The sequence below is a fragment of the Sciurus vulgaris genome (genome assembly GCF_902686455.1).
Source record: "Sciurus vulgaris genome assembly, chromosome: 9".
Taxonomy (NCBI): Eukaryota; Metazoa; Chordata; class Mammalia; order Rodentia; family Sciuridae; genus Sciurus; species Sciurus vulgaris.
The window spans coordinates 113,627,517-113,644,364 of record NC_136469.1 but is presented as its reverse complement, the minus strand read 5'-3'; the positions used below and the strand labels follow the sequence as shown (position 1 = coordinate 113,644,364).

At 35.0% G+C, this 16,848-nt stretch overlaps 1 protein-coding gene across 5 annotated transcripts in view; it reads right to left on the bottom strand.

Annotated features, from left to right (window-relative positions):
• The window catches only part of PDS5A (PDS5 cohesin associated factor A), a 142,941-nt gene that overhangs the window by 81,053 nt on the left and 45,040 nt on the right, over positions 1 to 16,848 (bottom strand). The window lies entirely within an intron of this gene.

Genomic DNA, 16,848 nt, shown 5'->3' with positions numbered 1-16,848 from the left:
TAATATTTCCTTTATCCATTCATCTGTTGAAGGGCATCTAGATTGGTTCCAGAGTTTAGCTATTGTGAATTGAGCTGCTATAAACATTGATGTGGTTGTGTCACTATAGTACACTGATTTTAAGTTCTTTGGGTATCAATCGAGGAGTAGAATAGTTGGGTCAAGTAGTGGTTCCATTCCAAGGTTTTCTGAGAAATCTCCATACTGCTTTCCAAAGTGGTGGCACCAATCTGCAGTCCCACTAGCAATGTATGAGTGTACCTTTTCTCCCACATCCCCACCAACACTTATTGTTCTTGATAACTGCCATTCTGACTAGAGTGAGATGAAATCTTAGAGCAGTTTTGATTTGCATTTCTCTAGTTGCAAGACATGATGAACATTTTTTCATGTATTTGTTGACCAACTGTCTTTCTTCCATGAAGTGTCTGTTCAGTTCCTTAGCTCATTTATTGGTCGGATTAATTGTTTTTTTGAGTTCTTTATATATCCTAGAAATTAATGCATATATACTGCTATTTGATTTGCTATTATAATGTTTAAATTTTTTTGAAATAGCATACATGTTAGAAATTGGTTTGTAGCTTCTTAAGACAACCTTGTCAGGTTTTAGTATTGAGGTTCTGCTGACTTGAAACAATTTTCTTCCTATTATTTGGAAATTTTAGTAATAAGACTGGTTTTATTTATTCCTTAAATATTTAGGGAAGTTCGACTGATCAAAGAAGGGATCATATTGAAAATTAGAAAATATTTTTAACTGAATGATAATGAAAATATAAACTGTCAAAACTCATGGGATGCAGTAAAGCTATACTTAAGGGAAACTGGTAACCTTAAATGTACTACTACAAAAGGAAGAATGAAAAATTAAAACCTATGGTTTCATATGAAGAAGTGAGAGCTGGGCGTGGTGGTGCATACCTGTAATCCCAGTGGCTTGGGAGGCTGAGGCAGGAGGATCACAAGTTCAAGCCAGACTCAACAGAAGAGAGGTACTAAGGGAATCAGTGAGACCCTGTCTCTAAACAAAATATAAAATAGGGCTGGGGATGTGGCTGAATGGTCAAGTACCCCTGATTTCAAATTCCCCAGTACCATTAAGAAAAACAAAAAAGTGAGAAGAGCATATTAAATTAAAAGACAATAAAAGGAGGAAGGGGAGAGGAAATCAAGGTAATAGCAAACATCAAATGAATTGGAAAACTATGGTATGAAAGGAAGAAAACTAACAATGCCCAAAATTATTGTCATAAATTAAGAAAATGGACAAATCTTGAGCAAGAATAAATCAAAAGACAAAGAAATCCTAAGTATTAATAATGGCAGTGAAAAGGGGGGACATATTATTAAATAATCAAGAATATTAGGGAAAAAAGAAAACCTGTCACATGAGATACCGCTGAACATTACTGTTCAATGAAAAGGGAATCTGACACAAAACAAACAAACAAACGAACAAACAAAAAACCTTTCCACGGTGAAATCTTCAATGCCAGATGGCTTTACTGGTAAAACGTCTAAGGTCTGGCAATTGTGTACAGATAGGTATAGCTAACAGTAATTAACTACTGTGCTTATCATTATCAAGCCCCTCTCTGCCATTCTGTTACAACTGCACATCGAGGTTTGGAAAAGCAGCCACGGGTTAATAAGAATCCACTTTTCAAGTACACACATTCCTGAGAGTCTCATATCTTATACTAACATTTTAGTACAGATTGTTATCTGATTGGAAGAAAGAATAATGTAGAAGATAACATCTGGAATTCTTAAAGTAAAGAGAACCAAAACAGAAATTGTGTGGAGATCAAAAATAATTCTAGAGGTCAAATATTATCCTAACGTTCATACTGGTAAAATGGACAAGGTCACCTGAAACTGTCTTATAAAAATCCTGTCTACAGACACCATTTATTTAATTTCAACCAATAACATGAAACTCATTTATAGACAAGTAAACTAAGGATCAGAGTTTAAATCCTCATAAATTGCCATAAAATCCTATCTCCAAGGCAAGAAATGCCACTGAATTGTTTTAAGTAATAGCATAATATAATCAGATTTGAATTTCATGGAAATACCTCTTTTGTTAATACATAGCCAAAGGAATGTCTCATTCGCAAGACTGACAGATCCATCAAACCTAAATCAGTAGGACATTCAAGTCATATATTAGTCTTACCAAGAATTCTGAGGCAGTCAGGTTGGTTGGGGTTGAGAGAAAAAGTGAAAAGGGCAAGCTGTACTTCTAAGTGCTGTAACTGAGGAGGGTTAGTTTTTGTTATAGAAATCAGAGTAGCCAAAAGTTTTTATAGCCTAACCTCTAGAAACATACAATGTCACTTCCAAGTCTATTAAGTTTACTCAGTTAAACCTATTCAATGTCGGAGAAGACTACATAACGGAGTGGATACAAGGAAATGAGGATCATTCAGGGCCACACTGGAGGCTAATTACTATACAATCCTTCCTTGTATTTATACTTTTTGTAGTCCTCTCCACCAATGACTCTGGGTTTAGCTATGTGACTTATTTTGACCAAAGAGACATCAGGAAGCTTGATGTAAGGAGAGGCCTGGTAAGTATTTGCATACAGAAGCTGCAATTCTTCCTTTGGGAACTCCACTACCATACTGTTAGGAAGTTTAGACTATCCAAGAAAGAAATACCATGTGTAGAAGCCTTGAAAACGAGACATCACATAATCGGTGTAGAGGACAACGGTACCCTAGATGAGCTTTCAACTAAATTTAGCTGCAAGAGTAATGCTAGATCACACATGGTACAGGACCACACAGTCAAGTCAGAAAATTATGAGAAATAACAATTTTAATCCACTAGGTTTTGCTTTATTACACACCAACACCTAACTGAAACAACATTCATTCTGCCCCTTTTTTTATATGCCTTTTTGTGCTACTGTTAGAAGTAACAAGGTGCCATAAGAAATCAAACACATGCTTGAAGTAGGTGGGGAAGGCAAATCTTCACTTCGTGCAGAAAGGGATGCTACACACAATCTGCCTAGCAAGCACAACTGGGCAAGTAGTTCGCCTGCTTTTATAGCTAACCTAAAGCAGCATGGCCCTTTCCTCTGAATGGAGGAGTACAGGGTTACAAACTACAGGACTGGCTAAATTTCGAATTAGGGCAGTCAAAAGGCAAGGGCTACAATTGGATACAATTAAGACTGAATACTAGATTCTGAAAATGAACCAATACACTTCCTATTTTTCGGATCCAATTAAGACTGAATACTAGATTCTGAAAATGAACCAATAGACTTCCTATTTTTCACACAACTAATGCAGGAAAGCTAAGAACCACCTTTCTGTTGTTCCTTTACAATGAGGTGACAGCTGTGATTACGGTTTAGCCAATCAGAAACATTTATCTAAGACCTGGAAGGTGGAAGTGCAGAAGACATTGTCTTATTGCTGCTTCTATTTTCAGTTGCCAAGTATGTAATGGAGGATTCATGCATGGGCATGGGCACATGTGTACCTACACACAGTAGCTTTCCATTAACTAGTTACTAGTTTTGTGAAGACAGAAAAGGAGGAAGGCATCCTTCTTGAGCTGGTATTAAGTATTAAGTGTGAGAGGCTCTGAGGCAAATTGAGGGAAATGTAATTTTCTAATTACTGAATTACAGCTAACATAGAATGTTCTTACTTAGGAAGAGCTCCACCTTTCTGATTAGAGCACAGCAGGCAGCTCTTAGTGGGCCATTCTGGGGATCTAGTCCTGTAAACCTCCATTAACATTGCTCTTTCAGCCCTTCCAAATTACTCCGCAATCACACATTTCCAGTATTAAATCTCTGGTTTACTTAAAATAACATAGTTACTATTTCTTACAACTGAATCTTGACTGGTGTTTGAAACATACCCTACCATTCTGGTCTTCTCTTAGAACTTTAAACAAGTCAGAGTCCCTGTTCTAATAATTAAGGCATTTAAAAATGCTATTGACTCTGTGGATATCTCTTCTTACCTGATCTAATTTATCATACACTAAAGACAACAGAAAAATTTCTTGGTATGTTTCTTCTTATGAATTGCTCTTTAATGCCTTTTGGCCATTTATTTATTTGCCTTAGTGTTTTTTTTTTTTTTTTTGATTCATAGATGGGTAACATTGATGAAGATAAACATTAACACTAATACTATTATATAATAAAGATTAATATTTGCTGAGTATCACATTCTAGTACTGTACATGCATTAATTTTTACTCATGACAAGAGGTAGCTATTATTATTATTATCTAAGTTTATAGATAAGTAAAACTGTGTACTTGTAGATAATCTGATCACAGAATCACAACAGGATCAATACCAGCACAGAAGGGAGAGAAAAAAAATAACAAAAGTATATAATAGAGGGTAAAGATGTTTAATTGAAATTTGAATTCAGATAAATATCACATACATGGATGTTTGAACTGGGTCACACAAAGTATATTTCTTTTCTATTTTTAAAAGTTTTATTGGTATATTTCTATACTCATTTATTATGCTTTTTTTCTTTCTTCTTCTTTGTTAAGCAACAGAGTCTCACTATGTTGCCCAGGCTGACCCTGTACTCCTGGGCTCAAGTGATCTTCTACCCTGTCTCTTGAGTATTTGGGACTACAGGAACATGCCTGACTCTAAAGTGTATTTTTTTTTTTCTTCTTCTTCTTCTTCTTCTTTTCTTTTTAGTACTACGAATTGAACCCAGGGTCACTTAACCACTGAGCCACATCCACAGCATCCCTCAACTCTGGCTTTTTTTTTGCATTTTATTAGAGACAAGGTCTTGTTGAGTTGCTTAGGACCTAAGTTGCTGAGGCTGGCTTTGAACTCAAGATCCTCCTGCCTTTACCTCCCAGGCGACTGGGTTTACAGGCATGCACCACATTGCCCAGGTAAAGTGTATTTCTAAACATGGCTGTGGCAAAATAAAACATAAAAACAAAAACACTTTTAAAAGCTGTAGCTACATATAAGTCCCTTACTGATATCCTCTATCTTTTTTAGAATAAGATGATTTCACTAATAAAGTTACATCATGGGCTGGGGAGATAGCTCAGCTGGTACAGTGCTTGGCTCGAAAGCACAAGGCCCTGAGTTCGATCCCCAGTACCGCAAAAAAAAAAAAAAAAAAAAAAAAAAAAAAAAAAAAAAAAAAAGTTACATCATACCAAAGAGTAGTCAAATACATACAGAAAGTAAGTGGAACAGAACTGATTTCCAAAGACTAGTAGGGACAGAGAAATAGCAAAAATTTTAATGGTTACACAGTTTATGTTTGGGAAGATGAAAAAATTCTGGAGACATGGTAAAAATGACTGTAAAACAATATGAATGTACTTAATGCCACAGACACATGTAATATTAGTTAAAATAATGGGGATTTTTTTATTCATTTGATGGTATTTTTGTGATGCTGGGGAATGAACCCTGTACCTCACACATAATAGGCAAGTGTCTTAATAAATTTTGTTATGTGTATTTTACTACAAATCAAAGTAAAATTCTTTAATCAGTACTAATGACTTTCAGGTGTATGGTTTCAATATTAGGTGGCCCCCAAAAGCTCATGTGCAAGAAAGTGTAGAGGTAAAATGTTTGGTTTGTGAGTTTTAATCAGTGCATTAATCCTCTGATAGGGATTAACTGGGTGGCATGTAGGGTACTGCTGGAGGACGTACATCATTGGGGGGATGCCTTTTTGGTTTATATTTTGTCCATGATTGGGGAGGTCTCTCTCCTCTCTGCTTCCTGCTGTGATGTCCTGAGCTGCTTTCCTCCACCACACTCTTCTAACATGATGTTCTGCCTCACTCCAGGCCCAGAGCAATGGAATCAGCCATTTATGAACTGAGACCTCTGGAACTGGGAGGTCCAGATAAACTTTTTCTTCTCTAAAATTGTGCTTAACAGGTCTTTTGGTCACAGCAGTGAAAAAGCTAACGAAAACACAAAAGAAACATTTGTCTTAGTTACTGTTAGTTAATATTACAACCAAGTGAAACAAATACAAATACATTAGAACCTGGGTTAAAATAAACAAAGATTCTACTGGACATGATAGCACACCCCTCCAACTACTCAGAAGGATCTGAAACTTGAAGTTCAGTCACTGCAACTTAGTGTCAACCTGTCTTAAAGTAAAAAGGGTTAGGGATATACCTCAGTTAGTAAAGCGCCTCTTGGTTTGATCCTAAATTGAGGTGAGAGGAGATTGTGAAATAGCATAAAGAAGAAAACACAAAGAACACTTGTTCTACAGGAATTCACTAAATAAAGTTTTCAAAACTTTCAAAACAGGAATGTATATGTAAATAGTCACAAAATATAGACAAATACAAAAAGAATGACACAGGTGAGGATGACTAAATCATTGTCACCCATGAACCTAAATATAAACATCAGAAATGGCAACTCAGAAAATGGAATATGGTATTATTATTATAAATGGCTTTGTGCTCGCTCATACACAGCATGGGGGAGGAAGGAAGAGATAAAGTAAAGAGAGGCAAAGTTAAAATCTGGAGAAGGCAAGATCTCTTTGTACTTTTCCTGAAATGTTTCTTAAAGTCTGTAATTATAAGCTGGGCACAGTGGTGCATGCCTGTAATCCCAGTGACTCAGGAAGCTGAGACAAGAGGATCATGAGTTCAAGTTAGCCTCAGCAACTTAGTGAGACCCTGTTTCAAAATAAAACATAGAAAGGGCTGGGGATGTGGCTCAGTGTTTGAGCCACCTTGGATTCAATTCTCAAATTGCAAAGTCTATAATTATATAAAAATAAAAGGTTAAAATTTGAACAAAACACCATGCTTCAAGAATAAGCACACATGGGCTGGGCTTGTGGCTCAGTGATAGAGTGCTTACCTGGCATGTATAAGGCACTAGGGTTTGATCCTCAGCACCTCGTAACAATGAATAAAATAAAGGTATTATGTCCATCTACAACTAAAAAAAAAAATTAAAAAAAAACAGGCACACACATATTAATAATTGAAATAAAAGTTTCACCAAATAAAACTTGTCTATTTTTGAAAAGTTGGTCGAATGTTAAGCAATAATGGAATGGAAGAAACTATCATTATTATTATTCTTTGGTTTAATAACATTTTCCACATTGTATCTTTAACTTAATACAGAAATGTTAATGAAATATTTACATGTATATGTGTTTGAGGTACTGAGATGTAACCCATGGGCACTCTACACTGAGTTACAATTCCCAGTCCTTTTTATTTTTTATTTTGAGACAGGGTTTCTTACTAAGTTGCCCAGGTTGGCCTTGAAGTGATCCTGTCTCAGCCTCCCAAGCACTGAGATTACTAGGATGGATTATCATGCCTGGCTAAAGTATGTTAATTCTACTTTTAAATTACTTTTAAAAATTAAGTCAGAAATACATGTTTCTTTTACTTAAGTTTTGTCAGGAAAAGACAAAAGAGTTGTATCCCCAGTGGTTAAAATGGTGCCTACACAAAGTGGGCACACAATCATCTTTCCTCTTTTTCAAAGATTAAAGAAATGCCTTTTTAACAGTCTAGTAATTACGTATTTTTTAAATGTGATGTTTAATATCATATATCATATCCAATAACTATCCTAGCATTCTGGCATAAAACTTATTCAGGTCTCTATTAATCAATTAGTACCTATCTACCATTAGAAATTTGTTTAAAAATCTAAAATACATATATTTCTAGTGAGAAGGGTCTATAGCAGGGGTTGCAACTCAAAGGGGAGGGACATGGGAATAAAGATTGGAGAAATAAAGAGTACTTTACTTATCCAAAGAGGATAGAGCAGGCTTCAACTAATTGGTTACAGGTGAGAATGCATGTCTAAATTATCCAGTTATTTGGGGCATCAAAAAATTTTGTGTGAAATCATTTGATTTTAGAATTTCAGTCAACTCCAAAAAGTTTATATGATTGTTAGGGACAAGGACAATATCTACATAGTTAAGTTGAACTATTTCCAATATACCACTACTTAGCAATTAAAAGTAAAATAAGGGACTGGGGCTATAGCTTACTGGCAGACTGCTTGCCTACCACTTGTGAGACACTGGGTTCGATCCTTAGCACCACATAAAAATAAACAAATGAAATAAAGGCATTCTGTCCATCTACAATTACAAAAAATTCTTTTTAAAAGTAAAATAATACTAATATACAAAACATGGATGGATCTCACTTGCAATATTCCAAGTGAATGTAAATGGAATCAATAATTTAGAAACTGTGGGAAATATTTTAAACAAAAAAGCCTAACACAGTCATATTTTCAGGTAAACAAAACACGTTATTCCTGGTTTCCTACTTCTTCTGTTCTTAAATAGAAATACAAGTTTTTGGATGGTGAAGAGGAAAAAGGGGTGGGAGGGGGTGGGGATGGAAAAACAGAAGAATAAAAATCAGTATTATCCTATATATATATATGTGTATGATTACATGAATGGTATGAATCTACATTGTGTACAACCACGGAAATGAAAAGTTGTGCACCATTTGTGTACAATGAATCAAAATTGTGTCTGTAAAAATAAAATATATTTTAGTAGAAAAAAAAAGTACAAGTTTATTTAGATAGGATAATAATAGTAATAATAATAATAATGAAAATAACTTGTTGCATTAGTCATTAAATTCTAGAGATTTCAAAATGTCAATGAAGATTTTATAATGCTCCTCCCTCAATCATGCGACAGAAGATATTAAAATTCCCTTTACTAAGAAGTAATGTTAAAGATAAACCACTTTAGAAGTTTAATAATAATAATTTCCAGTTAAATGAAAGGTGAAATTTGAAAAGCTAATCTGTAACTTAAAAAATAATAAAGTATATCTTCATGTAGGAAGACTTTCTTAAGATACGAACAGTGCTAACTATAAAGATTGGCTCTTTCTACAAAATTAAAATATCATCAGATGACATCTCTACATCGATAAAATGTGGTACACATATACAATGGACTCAGTCATAAAGAAGAATGAATTACAGAATTTGCCAGTAAATGGATGGAACTGAAGACTATCGTGCTAAGTGAAATAAGCCAATCCCAAACACCAACGGCCAAATGGTATCTCTGATATTTGAATGCTAACTCACAATGGTGGAGGCGGGGGCGGGCTTCACCATATTGGAGCAGGGGGTGGGGGGGATGCGGGGAGTCGGGGAAGGGAAGAGGGGTGGAAATGGGAAAGACAGCAGAATAAATCAGACATAACTTTCCTATATTCGCATATAAATTCATAACTAGTGTTAACTCTACAACATGTAAAGTCACAAGAATGGGAAGTTATACTCCATGTATGTATGCTTTGTCAAAATATATTCAACTATCATGTATAAAAAGAATTAAAAAAAAAAAAAAACGAACAATAGTACTGGGCTATGACCAATTGGTATTAGCACCAAAACACACATGTAAACCAACTATAGAAAAGAATACACACAGAAAAATCTGCATAAAATAGTTATACTACTGAAAGGCCACAAAAAACATTCACTGGAGAAAAGTTATCCTATTCAACAAATGGTGCTGGGAAAATTGAAAATTCACATGTAACAACATAAATTAAACTCCTATCTCTCACCCTGCACAATAATCAATTCAAGTTGGATCACAGACTTGGGCACTACAACAGAGACCCTGACCCTACCAGAAGAAAAAGTATCTTGTTGGCTTAGGACCTGACTTCCTTAACAAGACTCCTAAAGCACAAGAAGTAAAACTAAGAATCATAAATAGTTCCTTTTAATGGATTAAGGAAAACATGACATTTAAGCACTTTATAAATAAATAGTATGTCTAATACTGGAAAAAAAGAATCATAAATAGGATAGAGTCAAACTAACAAGCTTCTCAGCAAAGGAAACAATAAATAACATGAAGAAATAGCCTACAGAATGGGAAAAAATCTACCACACACACCTCAGATAGAGCGCTAATCTCCAGGATATATAAAGAACTCAAAATACTTAACACCAAAAAAACAAATAACCCAATCAATAAATGGGCTAAGGAACTGAACAGACACTTCACGGAAGAAATACAACTGACCAACATTCATATGAAAAAATGTTCATCATGTCTTGCAACTAGAGAAATGCAAATCAAAACTGCTCTAAGATTTCATCTCACTCCAGTCAGAATGGCAATTATAAAAAATATGAGCAATAATAAGTGTCGATGAGGATGTGAGGGAAAAGGTAAAATCACACATTGTTGGTGAGACTGCAGATTGGCGCAATCACTGTGGAAAACAGTATGGAGATTCCTCAGAAAGCTTGGAATGGAACCACCATTTGACCCAGCTATCCCACTCCTTGGCCTATACCCAAAAGGACTTAAAATCAGCATACTACAGAGATACAGCCACGTCAATGTTCATAGCTGCCCAATTCACCATAGCCAGATTGTGGAACCAACCTAGATGCCCTTCAGTTGATGAATGGATAAAGAAACTGTGGCATATATATACAATGGAATATTACTCTGCCATGAAGAATGATAAAATTATGGCATTTGCAGGCAAATGGATGAAATTGGAGGATATCATGCTAAGTGAGATAAGCCAATCTCAAAAAACTAAAGGACGAATGATCTCGCTGATAAGCGGATGAGGACATATAATGGGGGGTAGGAGGGGTTAGCGTTAGGGTTAGGGTTAGGGATAAGGAGGGTGGTAAGAATGGAGGAAGGAAGGACTGTATAGAGGGAAAAGAGGGTGGGAGGGGTGGGGGGAAAGGGAAAAAAATAACAGAATGAATCAAACAACATTGCCCTATGTAAATTTATGATTTTTAATAAAAAAATGAAAAAAAAAAAGAAAATATAGTACATATACACAATGGAATACTACTCAACCTTAAAGAAGAATGAAATTATGGCATTTGGGGATAAATGGATGGAACAGGAGACTATCATGCTAAGTGAAATAAGTCAATCCCAGAAAAACAAGGGCCTAATGTTTTCTCTGATATGCAGATGCTAATTCACAATAAGGGTGTTGGGGGGTTGGCTACAGAAGAATAGAGTTACTTCAAATTGGGCAGAGGGAAATGAAAGGAGGGAAGGTGGTACAGGAGTAGGAAGGATAGTAAAATGAATTGGACATTATTACCCTATGTGCATATATGACTACATGACTGGTGTGATTCTACATCTTTTTTTTTTTTTTTTTGCAGTGCTGAGGACTGAACCCAGGGTCTTGTGCTTGCAAGACAAGCACTCTACCAACTGAGCTATCTCCCCAGCCCTGATTCTACATCTTATATGACTAGAAGAATGAGAAGTTATACTCCATTTATGGATGATGTATCAAAATGCATATTGTCATGTATAACTAATTAGAACTACAACAGAAAGAATGTACTTTGTATGATTTTAATCATTTTAAATATTTTAATATTTGCTGGCCTGGCAGTTGAACTGTTTCTGATTTTTGACAATTATGAGTGAAGCTACCAGAAATATTTGTGCACCATCTTTTTAACGAACATGACTTTTTCAAAAACATTTTAAAAAATTGTAGATGGACACAATACCTTTATTTATTTTTTATGTGGTGTTGAGGATCAAACTCAGTGCCTCACATGTGGTAGGCAAGCGCTGTACCACTGAGTTACAGTCCCAACCCTAATGATCGTGTTTTTATATCTCTGTTTAAAAACCTATGATGGTAAGATATATGCTAAGTGTGTATGTTACTTTATAACAAACTGCCAACAAAAGATTTTCCAAAGTCACTGTACTATTTTGTGATCCTATCAGCACTGTATGAGCTGCAGTTGGCTCAGCAATGGTGCTAGGTGTTTTAATTTTTTGTTTTGTCGCTTGTTTGTTCTTAGCTACTAGTCTAATAGTTTTCATTGAGGTTTTAATTTGCACTTTCCCATCTGCTATTGAAGTAACACAAAATTGAGTTTCTTTTCGTGGTCTTGCTTACTTACCATCTCTACATTTTCTTGGGTGAAGTACTTCTTTAAATATTTTGTGTTTTCTATGAATTTTCAAGGCTTTTTTATTGTTGTTGTTCCTGTTTTGGGTTTGAAACAATGGAAATTTATTCCCTCATAGTTTTCAAGGCAAAATTGAATTTAAAAGGCCTATGATTCCTCTGAAATTTCTAGGGAAGAACTTTTTCTTGCCTAGGAATTTTGTAATTCTTACTTTCCTTGGTTTACAGATGAATCACTCTAATCTCTGCTTTGATCTTCACATTGCTTCCCTCTGTATGACTGTGTTTTCAAAGCTTCTTATAAAAACTTAGGTCATATTAGATTACAGCATACCCTAATTGAGTATAAACTCTCAATTATATCTGCAAAGACCCTTAAGTGAGGATGTTCAAAGCCTATCTTTTAAGGGAGACATTTCAACCCACAACAGACACTAACAGCATGTCTGTTTTGAAAGATTCACAGTACTTGAGGAAATGTTTAAAAATATACATTTATATATGGGTTATGACACTCTTTAGTTATATGACCTTGAATTAGCCTCTTAATCTTTTGGACCCCAGTATTCCTATTTGTAAAAGAAGCTAATTTTACCAATCCCATTAAGTTTTTTCAATATTATGTGGATTCATATGCATAAAGCACTTAGAAAAGAAAATAGCACATAACAGATGCACTATAACTTTTATCATTATAACATTTACATAGAAAATAAGAATTTTCAATTAATAGTCAAGCAAGAGATGAGCTTCAGGGTTATGGAATGATGCAATAAAAGAGGTCCTCAAATAACACAGTATTTGAGCCTTAAACTATGTTTAGAGATTGAATAGTCAGCTATAGCATTTTGTCAAGTGATGTGAACCAAAGTAAATCTGTTCTCTTTCCTTTCTGAATTTAGCATTAATCAATCATTGATTCCAACATTTACTCTTTCTTGTTTGACTTTTCTTTCTTTTTAAAATTATTAGGACTTGTCATTAAAAAATAAACACACTAAAAACAATATATGTTTTATATCTAATGGTGTGTGAATATGTTGTGCAAAATAACTAGCTTTTACATGTTCTAGATACCACTCCTCCTTTATCAGAGATATATTTTCTAAATATCTTCTCCCAGTATGTAGTTTGTCTTTTAAGTCTAATAGTACAGAAAAATTTAATTGATGAAGCATCAGTTAATGAAGTAATGAAGTCCAATTAGTGAATTTTTTTCTTTTATGGTTTGTACTTCGCACTCTAAGAAATCTTTGCCTAATCAAAGGTTGCAAAGATTTTCTCCTATATTTTCTAGAAGGTCTATAATTTTTAGGTTCCACATTTATGTCTATAATTCATTGAGTTAATTTCAAACTTTGTGTACAAGTGTTTAGCATCATTTCTAGAAAAGACTTTTCCATTGATGTGTCTTGACATTTTTTGTTGGAGAAAACTGTTAATGTATGAGACTATCTCTAGACTTATATTCTTTTTAAAAATTGGTTCTTTTTAGTTAGACTCATATTCTAAAAATCTCTATCTATATCACATAGCTTTTCTTTTAAAAAAATTTTTTTTAGTTGTAGATGGATATAAATACCTTTATTTTATTTATTTTTATGTGGTGCTGAGAATTGATCCTAGTGCCTCACACATGCTAGGCAAGCGCTCTACCACTGAGCTACAACCCCATCCCTTCAACATAGCTTTCGTTACTATTCTTCTATAGGTAAGTTTTCAAATGAGGTATGACTTGCCCAACTCAAAAATGGGGGAAAGATTTAAACACTTTACAAAAGAAACATATACTGGTGGTAAGAATATAAAATGGTACAACTATTTTGAATAATTTCATGAAGTTAAATATACATTTAACATTTAAGCCAAAAAGTCTACTCCCTTTCCCCCCAATTTTTAAAGACACGTGGGCTTCATATTTTGTCCAGGTAGGCCCTGGACTTCTGTGATCAAGTGATAATGCCTTAGCTTCCCTAAATATCTGCGACTACAGTCATGTACCACCACACCCAGCCTACTCTCAAATATTTACTGAAAATGTACGTCACATAAAAACTCACAAATTTTCATATCGCCTGTATTCAGAATATCCCCAAGTTGGAAATAACCACTGTCCATCAAAAAGTAAATGGATAAACCTATTGTGGTATACTCATATAAAAGAATACTAATTAGCAATTAAAAGAATGATAAAGGCAACTACATAGAGATTATACTGAGATAAAGAATTCAGATACAAATAGGAAGCAGAGAGATCTAAAAGGGAAAGAAGGAAACTTACAGGGGTAACAAAATGTTCACCATCTTTTTTTTTTTTTGCGGTACTGGGGATTGAACCCAGGGCCTTGTGCTTGCAAGGCAAGCACTCTACTGACTGAGCTATCTCCCCAGCCCTATGTTCACCATCTTGATGGTGGTGTTTATGTCAAGACTATACACATGCATCAAAACTTGCTGTCACGTCTTAACAGCAATTCTCTAACACCTGGAGTGTGCTTCATTTCTATTAAGTTGACACTTACTACCCAGAGTTAGTGTAAACGAAAAAAGGTCTTCACAAAACTTACCCTACTTCAGAAGCTAGCCATAGGTCTTGAAGACCCCCTATACTTCTAACAGACCAACTATAAATCTAATGCTTCCTACAACTCCTTCAGATTCAAAACTTGTTAGAATGACTCACAGAAGTCATTGACAGAACTATACTTATGAATATAGTTTTATTATAAAGAATGTAACTCAGAAACAGTCAAACTTAAGAGACATACTAAGTCAAGTTCTTGGTGAGGGGTGAGAGATGGGAAAGCAGAAGCTTTCATACCCTCTTCTTAGAGAATCTCAGCACCCTGCCCTCTTGTGTATCAGTGTTTTCACCAACTAGGAAGCTTCTCTTTCTCTCTCTCTGGTACTGGGGACTGAACCCCAGGGGTGATTTACATCCCCAGTCCTTTCTATTTTTTATTTTGAGACAAGGTCTCACTAAGTTGCTGAGACTGTCTTCAAACTCGATCTTCCAGCTTGCCTCTGCCTCCCAAATTGCTGGATTAGAGGAGTGTGTTACCACACCTGGTTTAGGTAGCTTCTCTTAACTTTGGGATCCACTGATTATAGTTTATTCCACCAAAATGACTGAGTTCAACCTCCTGCCTCCCTCCCTCTCCTGGGAGGTCAGAAGGTAAAAAGTTTTACCCCTTTAATCATGTGCTTGGCATTTATGGTGACCAGTCCCCATGAAGCTATGTAGGGCATCTGACAAGAACTGCCTTGTTGGCATAGTAAAGACACTATCACTTGGGAAATTCCAAGGGTTTCTGAAGCTCTCCATCAGAAGTCAGGACCAAGATCATACAATTATTATCACTGTTGTGTTCTTTAAATATGTCTGATTTATTGTATTTCAATTATACCTTAAAACTTTTATTTTTATAGTCACTGTGCTGTGGCAACAAAAAAATTAAACTAAAATAACTTTGTAAATCTCCCTTACTGGTAATTTTTTATCCAACATAGAAAATGTTGCTGTTAATTGGAATATAAGTTGGTGTTTTCAAAAGCAGAAGATATGCATAACCAAAACCCAATAATTCTACCTGTCTGTGCCCTAAAACAGCTTCTACATGTGTAAAAGAACATGCGTACAACAATGATTGTACAATGATTGTACAATGTGTACAATGATTGAACATGCGTACAACAATGATTGCTGGTTGTAAAAACCAGAACACTACAAGTGAAAAATATCAAGAAATTTCAAGTCAATAAAAGCCCACTCTCATATTTTAAGACAAAAATTTTAAATTAAAAGAAAAAATGTGATAAACTGTACAATAAAAGGGCTGGGGTTGTGGCTCAGTGGTAGAGCACTTGCCTAGCAGGCATGAGGCTTTGAGTTTGATCCTCAGCACCACGTAAATATAAAATAAAGGTATTGTGTCCACCTACAACCAAAAAAAAAAATAATAATAAAAATTAAAAAAATAAGCGATCACAAAGCTTAATTGAAAAAGATGTAATATAAGAAAACAATATGATTCTATTCCTACAAATTCAAAATTTGAAAAATTAAACCTATTATTTTTAGAGATGCATATCTAAGATAGTGAAACTATAGTCATGTGCTACATAAGGACATTTCAATTAATGATGGACCACATATATGACAGAGGTCCCATAAGATTAAAATGGAGCTGAAAATTATTATCACGTTGTATTTTTACAGTCTTTTTTCTGTGTTTAAATACACAAATACATTGTATTGCAATTGCCTACTGGGTTCATAACAGTAAAATGTTATACAGGTTTGTAGGATAGCAACAATAGGTTATGTTGTCATAACCTAAGCATGTAGTAGACTAAACCATCCAGGTTTTATTTTGTTTTATTTGGTACTGGGGATTGAATCCAGGTCCTCTTTACCACTAAGCTACATCCCCACCCCTTTTTGCTTTTTGATTTGAACACTAAGTTGCTCAGACAAGTCTCAAACTTGTGATCCTCCTGCCTCAGTCTCCCAAATCACTGGGATTACAGGTGTGTGCCACCATGCCTGGCTTTTGTTTTAGAGTGGTTCTGGGGATTGAACCCATAGGCTCTTTACCAGTAAGCTACATCCCAGACCTTTTTATATTTATTTTGAGACAGGTCTCAAAGTTGTCAATTCTGATGCTCCTGCCTCAGCCTCCTGAGTAGATGGGGATCACAGGCATGAGCCACTGCACCCAGGTCATCTAGGTTTGTTTAAATACACTCTAATGTTCCCATGACAATGAAATTGACAAATAATGCACTTCTTAGACTATATCCAATAGTTAAGTTATGCATGAATGTATAAGAAAGCCAGGCAGATTGAATGCATACAGTAATTAT